The following is a 16,122-nucleotide window of genomic DNA, read 5'->3' on the forward strand; positions in this document are numbered from 1 at the left end:
CCTTCAGGTTGCATATGCAAGTCATCATAGGGCACCCTATGTGCCTGAGAGACCCAGGCACTCCATATGAACCTTCAGAACGATTATTGGAGTTGAAGGCGTTGAGCTCGCAGAACCCTAAGAAGTGGGAACCCTGGGTGACTTATTCCATGAAGGTGTCCTTGTCCCAATTGACCAGTTGACAGAAAAAACAGGACTCTCAACGGCTCAGTTCCTGACGCACAGTCGTCTTGCTACAGAAATGGAGCGATTGTAGGACATCACTGAGTCAGAGCTTACTCCCCACCCCCTGACATGGGTACTCCACACAGTAGGCACTGGGCGGGGACTCATTTCCTGGCTTAACAAAGCCATCTCCCAAAGGACAATGGGCCCACTAGCATCCCTTCGAAAAATTTGGGAACACGAAATTGGCCATGCGCTGAACCCTAAACAATGGAGCAGAGTTCGCGTACAGCTTGGAAGGTCTCCTGCAATGCACGATTTCAATGTATACTGCATAGAGTTTTTCTCACACTGGCTAAATTACAAAAAAATATACCCTACAGCCTCACCAGAATGCGCTAGCTGCAGACATAAAATGTTTTGGAATTGGCTGAGGGCCCGCACGCTCTGGAAAGAAGGCTGTGCAGTCCTTACCTCCGTCACAGGCCGGCAGGATCTGACTGCATGGCCAGCTGCTTGCTGGGAGTCAACAGGCACCAAAGAGCGTGTGGCGCATCCGGCCGATTTATTGACCTGGCCTTGCTAATTGCTCGACGAGCGCTTGCAATGCATTGGAATGCTCCAATGCTGCCCAGTGCCGACGGGTGGAGGGACACGACTATCCAGTGAGATGGAGCAGAACGTGTCCCATTGCGGCCGCATGCAATGAACTTCTCTTTGCCTTTCAGGGAGCCCCTGATGACAATGCCAGCTCCAAATAGATCGACACTGCACGCGCCATAGTGGCATTACTTCCCCCCTCAACCGAATGTCAACCCCCCCGTCCAAACAGGGCGTGACACACGTCCTCTTATGCTACCCTTATAGGCCTCCACATACGCGATAAGCCAGCGCTACCGCCAGTCCTTAATTTGAGCTGGTGGTTTCTGGTGCTCAGCACCGGCACTTAAAAATCAACACAGGTGCTTTTCATGAGCACCAGTTAAGGACACATTCATTTACGGGGAGATTAAGTGATTTGCCTAGAATCACAGGGTGTTGAGCCAAGGCTGAGACTCAAACCTGGTTCCCCAGCGCCAAGGGTTAGTAGTTAGTTCTGTTTTAGGCGGTGCTAACAGAAGAAATGGGATGGTGCAAACTGCCCCCTGACAAGAGCCCCGGCACTTATATTTTTAAAACTTAACCACTGGTTACCACCCCCTACTTCAGGAAACCTACAGGCACGGCTGCAATACACCAGCAATTGTCTGCATGTATTATGGTAACTCAGACTCACAGTTCTGTTCTTGTTCTTATGGTTATATAGCAATAGACCATTTTGATTGCAGGTTTGGAGCCTGCATCAATTTATATGTTTAACAATAGGTAGAATGTGTTTTTCTTTTAAACTTGTCTTAGATGCTATAAATGACAATGCAAAACTTCAATAAAGATAGTTGAAAAAAAAGTCACCATGTTCAAGTCAGTTTATGGTAGTTTGTTAACAGCCCGTAAGCGAATTGATGTTGATCTATCAAAAATGGCAATACAATCAGTTACTAAATTTACTGTTGAAGCAGAGGCACACGTCTTCAGTTTCCTTCTAAGGTTAAAACATTTTGGGCAAAGACAAACAGTACTCTCTACAGCTCTGACAGCTTTATTGCATAGACAGATTCTCTGAGAAATCTCCTGTTTTCCCCAAGCACTTTCAAATTGTAAGTTCGGTATATATAATAGTAATCTGAAGTAGTTAAATTTTATTCTTGCCTCTGAATCACTTTCAAAATATGACTCTCTTATTGGCGCATGTGTGAGGCACATGCTTTGAGCTTCTGTAGCCAAGTGCTTATTTTATATCATTGGTATAAAAGACAGTTTTGATTTTATTTTTTAATAGATGTTAACGTTCAGCAGTATTCCTGTTAGGGAGTGTATCCAAAGTAGGAATTTAAACAGTGAGTGTAATATTATTTAAAGTTTCACCATGGATGACTGGGTGCTGGTTAAGCAGCTTTCCCTTTGGATAATATATTTTAAAGAGCTTTCCTTGGCATTAACACAGTTTATCATGCAGTTAAAAAAATGATACTATCTAGGCAACCAAAGATAGAAGGTAACATTTAAGGTGAATCCTACAGTGTGGTGTGAAAGATTTATAATTAAAAACACTGCGCAGGCATTTGATTAAAAGATTGTTCAGAGTTGCAATAACCTTGGCTAAAAAACAAGTGAACCACACTGCAGGATTGGAATGAATTTCACATTAGCAGCAGTTCAAGTCTGACTGATAGCACGTGCCCCATATTTTCCCAGAAAAACACTTTATAGGATTAACAACACATAGAGATCAAGGACTTAGTTTAGCTACATGGGTACTTCGACTTAAGTTGTTATCAAACGTGATCTCTTAATGCAGATAGTTGGTAACCAATTCAATAAAGGGGTCAATGACACATTGATATCCAGGTTTATTAGTGCTGATTACCATGATTTTAGTTTTAGCTAAATTCATTTAAAGACAGTTTTCTACATTATATTGATGCAATTGGTATAGCTGTTCGGAGTCCAATTTGGTTAAATGATAGAATAATTAGATCATAAAAATATGCCAAATGGATTATATTATCAGCAGCGGATCCTCCGCTAAGGAAGAGCGTCGCCCCACTGATCTCTGAGCAGTGCAAAGGAAAAATAAGATGATAATAACAGAATGTTATTATCATTTTATTTTTAGTATGGAGCCAGGTTAGGGTGGGGCAAGGATGGGCTCGCGTCAGAGGGAGGAGTGGTTGGTCCACCATAAGTGTGTATGGCGGTTTAGCATGTTCTCCACCCAGCTGTATTATGGAGAACATACACAGGCTCCACTCCCTGTCTGAGCACCAAACCAGGCTGCTCAGACCAATCATGATGCTGCTGTCATGCTGGTGACCAGGGAACAATGGCGCTTGTGAAATAATAGAACAACAACTAAATCCGGTGGTCTGCTGACAGGCATACTCAGCTCAGTCCGAGCTTGAGGTACCGACGGAGAGAGCGGGGCCTCTTTGACCTGAGTTGTGACCGGGCGAGGTGAGGTCCTATCCTCGAACAAGATGGGTATCGACTGTATCCTGTCAGTACAGAGGAACGGCATTCATTGCGTAAGGTTGTATTAATTCCAACTTTATATTACTGATTCCAACTTTATATCACTGTTGTTTCACCTGATTTTTAATGTAGTAGCAACGCTTATTCTAGTTAGGTCCTGAAGAAAGCCTAGGACTACGATTCCAGGAGGCTGAAACATGTTGAACGTACTTTGAAGCAGCTATTATTTTTTGTAAGCTGCTTTTGCACTGTTTTTATTAAGGATTACAAGGGATATCTAAATAAAAATCTTTTTCTCTCTTCTAAATCCTTTTTCAGCTTCACTTTCATGCACTGCACTTAAATTCTTTCACCTACCATTTGTGATCATCAGAAATTGAAAACTTACTTCTTTTTTGTGTCCTCCCTCTATGATTTGGTCGAGATACAATCCACTACAATGTCCTCGATGATCAAGAGGATTAGTGGATGGTAGGAAGGATACCCAAATGATGATACTGATCACCTTGGTGAGTGATGGGAATCCGATTTCTCTGAAGGGTCGTCTTGCTCTGTTTACTGGCTTTTTGTAGTACTCTTTCTGTGATATGTTACTTTGGTCCTCTTGATTGTTAGCAGACCACCGGATTTAGTTCTACATAGTATTTGCAGGGGAAGTAATCCGTGATAGGTCGATAAATATCCCTAGGACCCTCCACTACATTTTCTGTTTTTCATGTTCTTGTGAAATAATACCAATTTATTTTTGGTAGTCAAAAACCGCACAATGGCGGGCACACCGCACCATTCAAAGTCGTATGTATCCCATTTATCCAGGATTCCTTATGAATTCTAAGATCAGAAAAAATCTAACCACTGCAACCACGCAATACTTCCAAGAAAACGAAACATCAGTCTCCTCCCCATTAACACTATGGGAAGCATACAAATCAGTGATAAGGGGACAGGTTATCTCCCTCATTGAAGGGCATAAAAGGGAAAAAAAGAATGCAATAGAGACCTAAGAGCAGGAAATACAACACTTAGAATCCCAACATGCAGTCGGACCCACTGAAGAGACAGCACATACATTACGCATGAAACAACAAGAATACAAGGAATGCCTCTGGGCTGACGCTCAGTCCCGTCTGCAAGCAGTCCAATACCGGATCTATGAGTCCGGAGACAAAGTAGGCAAATTTCTTGCATGGCTAGACAAGAGAGAACGGGCGCACAGACGGATAGCACAGATTAGGACCGATGATGGAGAAATCACGTCGGACCCACAACGCATAGTCACCGCACTAGCGCAACATTATGAGCGAATATATACGTCCACAAACACTACCACCGTACAGGAAGCGCTCGCATTCCTCAAAGATATCCGTATGCCACAGCTCACGCCTCAAGAAGCCGAAAGTCTAGAAGCAAACATCACAGTAGACGAACTCAAGGTAGCCATTTCAAAAATGCAATCGGGCAAAGCCACTGGTCCAAATGGCATCCCAATAGATTTATATAAACACACAGCGGACAAGATAGCCCCATACTTGTTACAAATGTTCTAAGCGAGTAAAGACATAGGGACACTCCCTAGAGATCAAGGACTGGCAACTATTGTGGCCATCCATAGCCCGGCAAACCAATAGAGGAATGCACATCATATCGTCCGATCTCGTTAATTAATGCGGAAGCGAACATCTTAGCCAAAACGCTGGCGCTTAGACTCACCCCCATCTCCCCACATTGGTCCAACAGGATCAGTCGGGCTTTACGCCTGGCAGAAACACAGCCCTGAATCTTAGACGCCTCCATGGTGTATTGGGACGAAAACACACTATACAGGAAGACGCCGCGGTCCTCTCCCTGGACGCAAAGATGGCCTTTGACTCGGTGGAATGGACCTTTTTGTTTGCGGTCCTTCAACATCTAGGGTTCGGACCAAAGTTCTGCTCCTGGATACATTTACTCTAGGCCGATCCGGTAGCACATGTGGTCGCTAATGGTCACATATCGCGGGAATTCACCCTGGGCAAGGGGACGAGACAGGGCTGCCCATTGTCTCCCTTATTGTTTGCATTAGTCCTCGAACCACTGGCGGCGTGGATAAGATGGGATCCGATGGTCCGAGGCCTAAAATGGAGGGAGGAATGGGAAGATCGTATCTCCCTCTATGCGGATGATGTACTACTGTATATCGCCTCACCCACGCGATCCCTCCATGCGCTACTCAATATCTGCGCTGTGTTTGGTTCCGTCTCCGGATATGCCATTAATTGGGATAAGTCTGTACTGTATATATTACATGGTCCGCCCCCGTGCCTCCCAAAAGGCTGCAAGGTCCAAATAGTCACAGACAGTTTTAAGTACCTTGGCATACATGTAACATCAGATTGTGACGCATTTTTAACACTCAACTTACATGCCCCTCTGCAAAAATTGAAGCGCGATATTAAGCACTGGAAAGCACTACCACTCACCCTATTAGGTAGAGCAGCTCTCTTTAAAATGATGGCCCTGCCCAGATTTTTATATGTCCTACAAAATACGCCATACTTAGTCCCTGATTCATATTTTAGAGCAGGGAATTCAGAGGTTGTGGCTCTCCTTTGGGATAGCAAGCCGTCAAGAGTGGCAGCGAATAAACTGGTGCGGAGTTGGCATGACGGCGGGATAGCCCTGCCTGACATCAAAGCGACTACTGGGCTTCACAACTCACAGTCATTAATCAATGGCTTCATGTGCCGGACACAGACACGGCCCACCACCTCGACAGAATGTCACTAGGGAAAGGCGGTGTTAATAGAGCACTCTACAACAATCAGAAAGCCCTTGACCTTCTAGCTCCAGGGTCGCACACTATTTACATCTGGCACACAGTAAATAGACACCTGGGTTGGTCAGGCAGACTTACACAACACACACTCTTATGGGGCACAAGTAAACTTGGTACACTGGGCAACAGCAAAGGATTTCAAAAATGGGATCTGAACGGCATCTCCCAGCTTGGGGACCTCTGGCATAATCGGAAAGTCGTCAGTTTCACCCACCTACAAGAGCATTACAAAATGGCTCAGAGCGAACAGTTCAGATATCTGCAAATTAAACATGCGATAGAAGCAGCACTTCCTACAGCTGAGACGCTCCCAGAATCATCCCCCTTAGAGGACCGACTATTAACCGACTACCTGCACAAACGAGCGACCTCACTAACGTATAAAAAAATCATTAACAACCGGGCAGATCCACTTGACCGGCTCAGGGAACTTTGGCAGTCGGTGGTGGGAGACATGGATGACCCTGACTGGCGAGAGGCGTTGGCTTCACCAAGGGAGGTAGCAATCTCCTCTAGACTGCGCTTGGTGCAATTTAAAATACTACATAGGACCTACTACACACGAACGGTATTGCACAGGATGGGAAGGACCCCTGACCCATGTTGTTTGCGCCTCTGTGGGGACGTAGGTACATATTATCACACCTTATGGGACTGCCCGAAACGTACACCCTACTGGGAGGCAGTGGTAAGAACTATCGCAGAAGTCACCGAGAAACATGTCCCGCTTGAGCCTAAATGCTGCCTCCTTAACGTCTGGGGTCCAACAGATCTTAATCACGCCGAACGTCAGTGGGCAACGACAGGCATGATAATAGCTAAGCGGAATATTGCGCAAAAGTGGGGAGTGGGGATCGTACCGACATTACTGAATTGGTGTAAAGATATGGATATGGTTATGGTAGCGGAAAAGGACACATTTATAAATAGGAAATGCCCCAAAAAATGGGGAAGGGTGTGGGAAAAGTGGAACATATATAGGGGAAACATCTGCATGCCCCCGGAAGAAGATAGCGACTCGGACGAGGACCTGTGATGTTGTTGAAGTCATATGTGTACCAATGTAGAAATGTATATCAAGTGACTGTAAAGAAGTAACATTAAGATTGTAAAATTATACATGCAGATCATTGTTGTTTTAATAAAAAACTTTAAACAAAAAAAAACAACAACACAAACGTTCATTAATGTGGGTGATTCCAAAGTAGGTTCTTAGTATAAACTTGTGTTACTTGAAATGCAGTCTAATTATCTGGAAAAAGTAATTGCCAGATGGCATAGAGGGACAGGCATTAGATTAACAGTAAAACAGTGGGCAAAAAGCAATTATTTGAATATTCATATCTTAAAGAGTGCTAATTTCCACCATATGTACTTTTATTATAAATGGCTTTTATATTACAAAAAGAAAAACGCACAATGGCAATAGCAAGGGATATGAGTAATGTCTGGAAGAGAGTCACCAAAAACACACAGGAGAGGTCAATCTGAACAGACAATTTTGTTTATCTAATATACTCATAAACATAACATTTATGAAATACAATGTTTCACATTTACATATTTAGTGAAAAGGTGTCCTGGTGAAATTATAAGGAACCTATAAACAAAGTGACATATTTAGTGACATATGTACATGTTTTCCTTCTTGAACCACAAAAGCGACCATTCTTGGATATACAATTTGTAATCAGCACTTATTTTAAATTAAATAGTGCTGTATATTGGTTCACTTTTCTTAACAGTCGACGGCGTTTCGACCCTGTGTACAATATAGGGTCTCTTCAGGACCTGCAAATGTTGGGGACACCTGAAGCAAGCTAGGCACTGCCTAGTGCGGAAAAAGTGTCACCACGTGAGTAGTGAAAGAAAAGATACTGTAATCACAATATAGGAGGGGGGAAATGGAGCACTTTTTAAAGACATGTCCTGTACCGATGCTCCAAAGGCTAAGCATAAACACTGAAAGTGGTATCAGTTCCTAAAGGGGAAGGAGAGTGTGAAATCTGACAGTGTCAGATGGTACTGCATCAAGTAGTGGGTGACTCCAAAAGGCAAGTTCTCAAGTGTGTGTAGGGTAGGGTAGTGGTACTCCTGTGCGGGTGGTAGTTGTGCCCTCACACACCCTTGCGGGTGCAAAGCATCATCACTGGGCACTGCTCCTCGTGGGGTGGCGCTGCAGTCCATCACGGGCCCTCATTGAGGGCGCTCTGTTGGAGATCTTTTAAGGAGTAGCCGCAGTTGTGCATGTGGGTGTGTGGGTTGGGTGAGAAGTGGTGAGATAAAATGGCCCATTGGTACCCTAGTGGTTTTATTCGTAGGTCCTCAGGGTCAGGTTAAAAATGGGTCGGGGATGGAGGCGCAGATCGCGCTAAGATGAGTAGGGGGAGGAAAAAATGTTGTCCCGCTGCTCTCAACCCGTGTGTGTGTCTAAAAATGATATGGTGGGTGAATAGTGGGTGGTCAACATGTTTCGCGCTTCCCGTGGTCCCTATTGGATCCCTCAGCGCTTCATAAGGACCTTTGTGAGAAAGGAAAAGAACACAAGGGGATCAGGGAGAAAGACACCCTGTATTCCCTTACTACCGTGTGACAGGTGAGTCTCACGGTAATTAATAAGTGGGCACGTGTTATTCGTGTCCCATGCTCGAAACCTGGTGGAGACAAAGAAAAAATGGGGGGGGGGGGGAAGAGAAAAAAAGAGGGGAAGAGACAACATGATACTGGTCATGTAATAAGGGTGTGGCAACATTAAAAATGCATGTGTCGGTTGCGTGAGCACAGGGCTCCCCGGACCCTCGCTGCTCCTCGGAACTTATCCTGATTTTATCCTGACTTGGTTTACGGAATCTGGAAGATGAAGGCTGGCTGAACACTGACCTCCTTTCAGAAATTAAATCGGACCTGGAAATCCTGACTTATGGTGGTTTGAACTTTTGAGGCCCAACCGATGGCTGTGCCCGGTGCGAGGGTGAACTGTGGAGCCGGGGCGTAATTGAACAACAGCGGCAGCAGCGCTGTGCCAGTGGCCGCTCCATCACTTTCGGTTTCACTTTTGGACTTCTGAGGGGCTGGACGGCGGAATTGCTTGGTGCGGCTGGGTGTTTACTTGGCCTCTGCTTGAGGCCTTTGTCTCCGCCTGCTACAAGTGTGCCCACTGACTTTGGTCCCCTCGCACCGCCACCTTGCGGACTCTGGTGCGGCGCCTGTCTGCTGGGCCGGTGCCCCTTCGACACTTGATCGGCGGTCCCCTTCGGCGAGCGTGGTCCTCATGGGAGGCAGGGGGGGCCCCGAGGGGCGTAAAACTAAGACATCCCTCCATGGGGGACCGGTCCAGACGAACAACATGGACCGCTACACTCATGGCAGAGGTTCCCCTGGAGCGGCCGGTGCCCCCCCGGACGACGCCGGAGGTGGCACATCCGTCTCCCCGGAGCTGTCCCTGCAGGATATCATGGGCGCCATTAACGGCATCAAGGAGACCATCGCTACGCAGTACGAGGCCTTGGCCCGTAAAATCGACACGGTGGCTATTGATGTTACACTAATTCGGGCGGATCTCTCTAAAACCAACGAGAGGGTTCAAGCGCTCGATGTGCGGACGTCCACCCTTGGTGTGGAGGTATCGGACCTGCGGACCACTCTTGGCGACCTCAAGCTGGCCAACGATCAGATGGCCCGGCGGCTGGAGGACTTTGAGGGACGGGCCCGACGCAATAACATCCGTGTCATAGGCGTTCCGGAGTCCTCCGACAACCGCCCGGTTGACCTCCTGGTCGAGGAGCTCATCCTCAAACAGCTCGCCCCCGCTGGCCTGAGTAAGTTCTTTGCCGTGGAGCGGGCCCATCGAGTTCCAGGCGGTCGGCCGCGACCGGGGGCCCCCCCGAGGCCTATAGTCGCCAAACTTTTCCACTACAGAGACCGAGATGCGATTCTTCAGGCCTCACGGGTCCACGGCCCGGTTCATCATGAGAACTCGTCCATTAACTTTTTTCCGGACTTCACCCAACTTGTCCAGAAACAGCGGATGGGTTTCCAGGGGGTGAAGCGTCGTCTCCGTGACCTGGGCCTTAAGTACTCTATGCTTTTTCCTGCTAAGCTCCGAGTGGAACACGAGGATCGGACTACCTTTTTTGACTCTCCCGCGACTGTGAGTGACTGGCTGGATTCGCTGCCGGACCGGGGTGACCGGCCTGGGCCCTCTGCCGGTACCGAGGGTGGCGGGTCCCCTTCGGAGTGACTTTTGGTCCTTGACTTTGCCACTTTGCACTGTTCGGCTGGGTTTTACTTCTTTTGTTCATTTTGTTTCACTATGATCTGTGTGGGGGGCGGGCGGGGACGGGTCCCTTTCCTCCTCCGGGGTCTTTTCGTAGAATGGGGTTTGTAGGGCGACAGGCACACTGCAAGTTGGGGTGGTTTTTTGGACCGCAGGGGTGCAGGGTGGGGGGAGTTGGATTTGGGGGGGGTTGGGGGGTGGGAGGGGTTGTTTTGATGTGTGTTTTTTGTTCTCAAGGCGAGGTACTGATTCTGGTCCAGTTTCGGGTGTTGCGCTATCTGCTGGGGGACCTTTGCTCTACTGGAGGGGATGGGGGGGGACGGGTTGAGATTGATGTCATGGAACGTCAATGGATTGGGGGACCGTATCAAACGGGGTGTTGTGCTGCAGTATTTGCGTCGTCTGACTCCTGATGTGGTGTTCTTACAGGAGACGCATCTGGTTGGTAATGTTTGTCATGCCATGAACAGGGGGGGATACCGCCTCGTGGCCCATTCTGGTTTCACCACTGGTTCTAGAGGGGTGGGCATTCTCCTGCGATCTTCACTTCCGTTAGAGATCACCAGGGTAGTCCCGGACGATAGAGGGCGCTATGTGGCTTTGACTGGGAGGTGGGAGGGGCAGTCCCTTTCCTTGGTCTCTGTCTATGTTCCCCCGGGCCTTCAGAACTCCACCTTCTCAGACTTGGGTCGCATGCTGCTTGAGCTTCCGGACAGTCTTTTGCTCATGGGCGGGGACTTCAATTCGGTGGTTTCGGGTGACCGGGATCGTCACCCGCCCAGGGCCCTCCCCGCTGCCCAGGCATGGCTCGGCGGACTCTTGGAGACCTTCGGTCTGGTAGATTGTTGGAGGTTAATGCATCCGACACAATGTCAGTACACCTTTCACTCAGGGGCGCATGGGAGTCTTTCCAGATTGGACTATTTTCTTATGCCCGCGGCCCAGACTGCCCGGATTCGAGAGGTTAAGCACCTGGCTCGGGGTATCTCTGATCATTCCCCACTGTGGCTGCTCTTTGACACAGGGACGCGGTCTGCTGGGCGGATCGCTCCTATTAACCCTTGGTACCTGCGAGACCCCACGATTCGCGATAGCCTGGTCAAGTCGATTGACCAATATTTCCTCGAGAATGAGGGGTCGGTGTCGTCCTCAATGTCCCTGTGGGAAGCTTTTAAGACAGTACTCCGCGGACATGCCCTCTCCCAGATAGTGGTGGCTAAGAAGATTAAGAATGAGGCGGTGGTGAAGCTGGAGACTGACATATCGGGGCTGGAGGCGGCCTTGAAGGCGGGTGTCACTCCTGATGGGCTGCATGCCCTCAGCTTGAAGCAGTTTGAATACAAGTCTCTTGTTACTGACGCTGCCAAGACTCTGTATAGGGAGCAGCAGGGTAGGTTGTATGATGCCGGGGACAAGGCGGGTAAGCTGATTGCTTGGCTGGATAAGAAGGAGAGAGTGAATCGTGTGGTCCCGGAGCTTCGGGTTTCGGATGGAGTGTGTGTGACTGAGCCTGGTGAGATTGTGGAGTGTTTTGCTGACCACCTCCGGGCGGTGTACTCCCCGGTGACTGATAGGGATGAGGATGACTCTCGCCTCCTGCTGCGGGATATTGCTCTGCCCGGCTTGTCTGTCGAGGACCGTGAGCGGATGGACGCCCCCTTGTCTGTTGAAGAGATTGCCACTGCGATTCGCTCCCTGCGCTCTGGCAAGGCTATGGGCCCTAACGGCCTGCCCATTGAACTGTATAAATTACGCCCGGATAAAATTGCGCCTTTCCTCCGTCGTATGTTTCAGGAGTCGCTCGAGGAGGGTTCCCTTCCCGCCGACCAGCGTCTGGCTACTGTAGTCGTGATTCCCAAGGAGGGTAAGCCACGAGACCGCTGTGCCTCCTACAGGCCTATTTCCCTATTGAATGCTGAGCCCAAGATACTGGCTAAAGTTCTCGCCAATCGCTTGCTGAGCGTTATCTGTGATCTGATCCATCCGGATCAATGCGGCTTCATCCCTCATCGTAATACCGCTCTTAACCTGCGGCGTCTCCACGGCGTCCTTGCTAGGGCGGAGTACCTCTCCGAACCGGCCGTATTGGTTTCTTTAGATGCCACGATGGCCTTTGATACTATCGAGTGGCCATTCCTCTGGGCTGTCTTGGCTAAATTTGGCTTTGGGGAGGGATTTCTTGGCTGGGTGAAGCTTCTTTATGCTGGACCAATGGCTCAGGTGGTGGTCAATGGGCTGGTTTCTCAGCCTTTCGCGCTCGGAAGGGGTACTAGGCAGGGGTGCCCGTTGTCCCCGCTGCTCTTTGCTCTCGCCTTGGAACCGCTCGCTGCCTGGCTCCGCTGGGAGCCCTCGATCAGAGGGATCCGGTGGGCCCCGGGCTTCGAGGACCGGGTCTCGTTGTACGCGGATGATATTCTCTTGTACCTCGCCTCGCCGCGGCAGTCGCTTAATGTTCTCTTCGATGTCCTTACTTCCTTTGGGAGGAATTCGGGTCTGACGATTAACTGGTCCAAATCTTGCGTGTATCCTATTTCTGGTGGCCCTCCTCTCTTGCCGCCTCGGCTTCCGATCCAAACATCTCGGTCCGGCTTTAAATACTTGGGGGTGTACGTTTCGTTGGATCCGGCGGTTCGCTATGAGCAGAACCTCCTGCTTCCACTTCGGCGTTTGAGGGTGGATACGGCTCGGTGGTGTAAGCTGCCCTTGTCTCCGCTTGGGCGCGCAGCGCTGTTTAAAATGATGTCCCTTCCCAGATTTCTTTATGCACTTCAGAACTCCTTCGACGTCATTCCGGTGGCCTACTTTCGGGAGGTGGAGAGCCTGCAGAGGAGACTGGTTTGGGACGGGCGGGCGCGTATTGCCCTGGCAAAGCTTACTCTCCCCTGGTACGACGGGGGCATCGCGCTTCCTGACATCAGACGGTACTATTGGGCCTCCCAGCTATCGGCCATTAACCATGCCACGTATGCTCCTGGATTGAATCCGGCATATGAGATGTATAAATTCTTGCTTCCCGGCGGTAACAATAACAGGGCGCTTTACTCCCGATCGGCTGGAAGGACCCTCACGGGCCCTACTAGGATTGCGGTAAGGATCTGGAAGGCGGCGAATGTAGCCATGGGCTGGAGTGAGCGTTTAACGTGTGCTACTCCTTTATTCGCCTCAGACCGCTTGGGAAGCCTCTGGACAACGAAAGGCTTTGAGCTCTGGGACACGATCGGTATTAGCAGAGTGGGAGACTTATGGGTTAAAGGCTCGGTTAAAACCTTTGCGGCGCTCCAGAGCGAATACGAGCTTACTGAAAGGGAGTTCTTCCGTTATGCCCAGGTTCGGCATGCCCTGCTCTCGGTCCTTGGGGAAGGGACCAAGGTCCCGGTTTCTTCGCCCCTCGAGGACCGCATACTTGATGGTCACGTTCCCGACAGTACTATCTCTCTGATTTATAAAAAACTGATCAATAATCGGGCTGACCTCTTGGTGCGTCTTCGGGAGGCATGGACGGGAGATGGGGTGGAGTTGGACGACGAGGACTGGCAGTCCGCACTGTCGTCCCCTAAGGAGGTGGCCATCCCGGCCCGTCTCCGTCTGGTCCAGCTTAAGATTCTCCACCGTGTTTACGTGACGGGTCCCCGTTTGGTCTCGATGGGGTTTTCTGAGGACGGGCTCTGTAAGCGGGGCTGTGGGCTTAGTGCCACCTTTCTCCACATCCTATGGGAGTGCTGCGAGGTGGCGGAATATTGGCGCCGGGTGCATGAGGTTATGGGACAAGTCACCGGGGTGGCTCTGTTGCCGGAGGTGCGTCGCTGTGTTCTGAATGTGTGGGAGCCCAATGACTATAATGCGGCCCAGACTCGGTGGGCGGCCCTGGGGAACATGATCGCAAAGAGAGATATAGCGCAGCTTTGGGGTTCCCAGCGGCCTCCCACCGTGTCTGTATGGAAGGAGAACATGGACTGGTGCATGTTCAGGGAGAAGACTGTGTATGTGGCTCGTGGTAAACCGGGGGCATGGGGTAGAATCTGGGGGCAGTGGAATGAGTATCGTGGGAATATCTGTGCTCCCCCCCTGGTGGATACGTCTGAGGTTGCCTTGTCCCCCTGATCCTTGAAGGTTCCTTGCCTATCTGGTATATCCAAGTATAGACCTGGCTCTCCCGTGAACCCCCCCCTGACCTCCTAATCCTCCTTCTTCTTGACCGCCATCGGGTGGTCGGATGTGGAGTCTCCCTGCGGTGGTCCGACGCCCATTTCATGTCGTCTCGCCTCGCCTTTTGTTTTTAGTTGTTATTTATGTTAAAGGTGTGTATCCTGATTCCCTTATGTGCAGTCGGAGCTTCTGTAATGTGCGGAGCCCCCACGGGCCAGTCCTTGACTTTAGCACTGTGTGATCCTTTTTGTTTCTAGCGGCCGGCCCAGGTGGTTGTAGGCCCGTGCTTGTATCCTTTTTACTGCTCAATAAAAAAATTTCAAAAAAAAAAAAAAATGCATGTGTCATTCCTGGTAATTATAGGGCATGAGCATGCAGTGAAGAGACTACATGATGCTGGTCATGTAACAAGGGTGTGGCAACATTCACAGTGCATGTGTCATTCCTGTGTGTTGTAGGACATGAGCATGCAGTGAAGAGAGCTGGCAATCCCAGGTGTTTGGTACTAACGCAGATGCGTGTAGTGGTGAGGGGTGTTGTACTTGGTTCATGGCATACAGATAGAGAGATAGGACATATATATGAACACCCCTGTAATGTCCACGGGGTGAACTGAATCTCAGTGATTACGATAAGGTAGATGGAAGTAAAAGGTACAGGTCAACACTTGCGGAGACAGATGGGAGGTGCTGGCGTTTGTAACCCTGCCAGGGATCTGAGAAATGCCACACGATCTGCTTCCGTGGTGGCGTAGAGTTGGGGAGAAGGGCGGTAGCCCATGTAATAGAGGCCAGAAGACCAGGCTAAAAGTGACAAATGAATATAAAGAAAGGTATCACGTTAGCAACCTAACACAGTACAACTTGTATCTGGAATGGTGTTATATCTTAAAAAAAGAAAGGAAAAAGACAGGTTATGAACATTAATAGTAATAAAGGAAGAAGGGAGAGAACCTCGGTATGACTGAGTGGTAACCATATGTCAATCTGACTAAACTCCCCGTGGTGTAGTTATCAATCGCAAGATTGTGCAATCTGTACTGGGGACAAAATCGGAAGAAAAACCAGAGGAAAAAACAAGAGGAAAAACAAGCACGTAGTCATACCCTCCCTGTTGTTAGAGAATGGCTTCTTCGGCTGTCACCGTAAGGATGAGACGGGTTAACTGCTTGGGATAGAAAACGTGTACAGCAAGGGCAAAAAGGAGAGAGAGGGAACATGAATACAATTAGTACAATCCTGGGGAGCCAAGCCTATCGCATGTTACCTTAGATTTCCGTGGCAGTTGGCAGCAGCGGGACAATAAAACTTACGTATCCCTCCTCTGGTGCAAACTTGAAACCTGATCTTCCTCAACGGTCGCCGGTAGATGTGTGGCGGAAGGAAAGCGGTTTTAAAGGGTGTAGCCTCGTAGCTGAGTGGTGCCGCGAGGAGGATGACGGGGGATGGGGCGGGGCGAGGGAAGTGGTAACGAGTATTGTGGCTTCCCGTCCACGATGGTGGCCATATTGGATTGGGTCTGTGAAGGCACCACAAAGCAATATATAAAAACAATATATAAAAGAGGGGATCTTGATAGTGGCCATATTTTAGAGATCGGTGGTGACGCACAGATTTTGTTGGAGTCACAGCCTTTTCCTAATAGTTGG

At 49.2% G+C, this 16,122-nt stretch overlaps 1 protein-coding gene across 1 annotated transcript in view; it reads right to left on the reverse strand.

Moving 5' to 3' along the window:
* C1QL4 (complement C1q like 4) overlaps positions 1-15,874 on the reverse strand; it is a 437,587-nt gene extending 421,713 nt beyond the window's left edge. The window contains exon 1 of the transcript XR_014960456.1: positions 15,741-15,874. The gene's annotated coding sequence lies outside the window, so the exon portion shown is untranslated. The remainder of the gene's footprint in view (positions 1-15,740) is intronic.
* Positions 15,875-16,122: the final 248 nt, after the last annotated feature.

The sequence above is a fragment of the Triturus cristatus genome, chromosome 4_2 (genome assembly GCF_964204655.1).
Source record: "Triturus cristatus chromosome 4_2, aTriCri1.1, whole genome shotgun sequence".
Taxonomy (NCBI): Eukaryota; Metazoa; Chordata; class Amphibia; order Caudata; family Salamandridae; genus Triturus; species Triturus cristatus.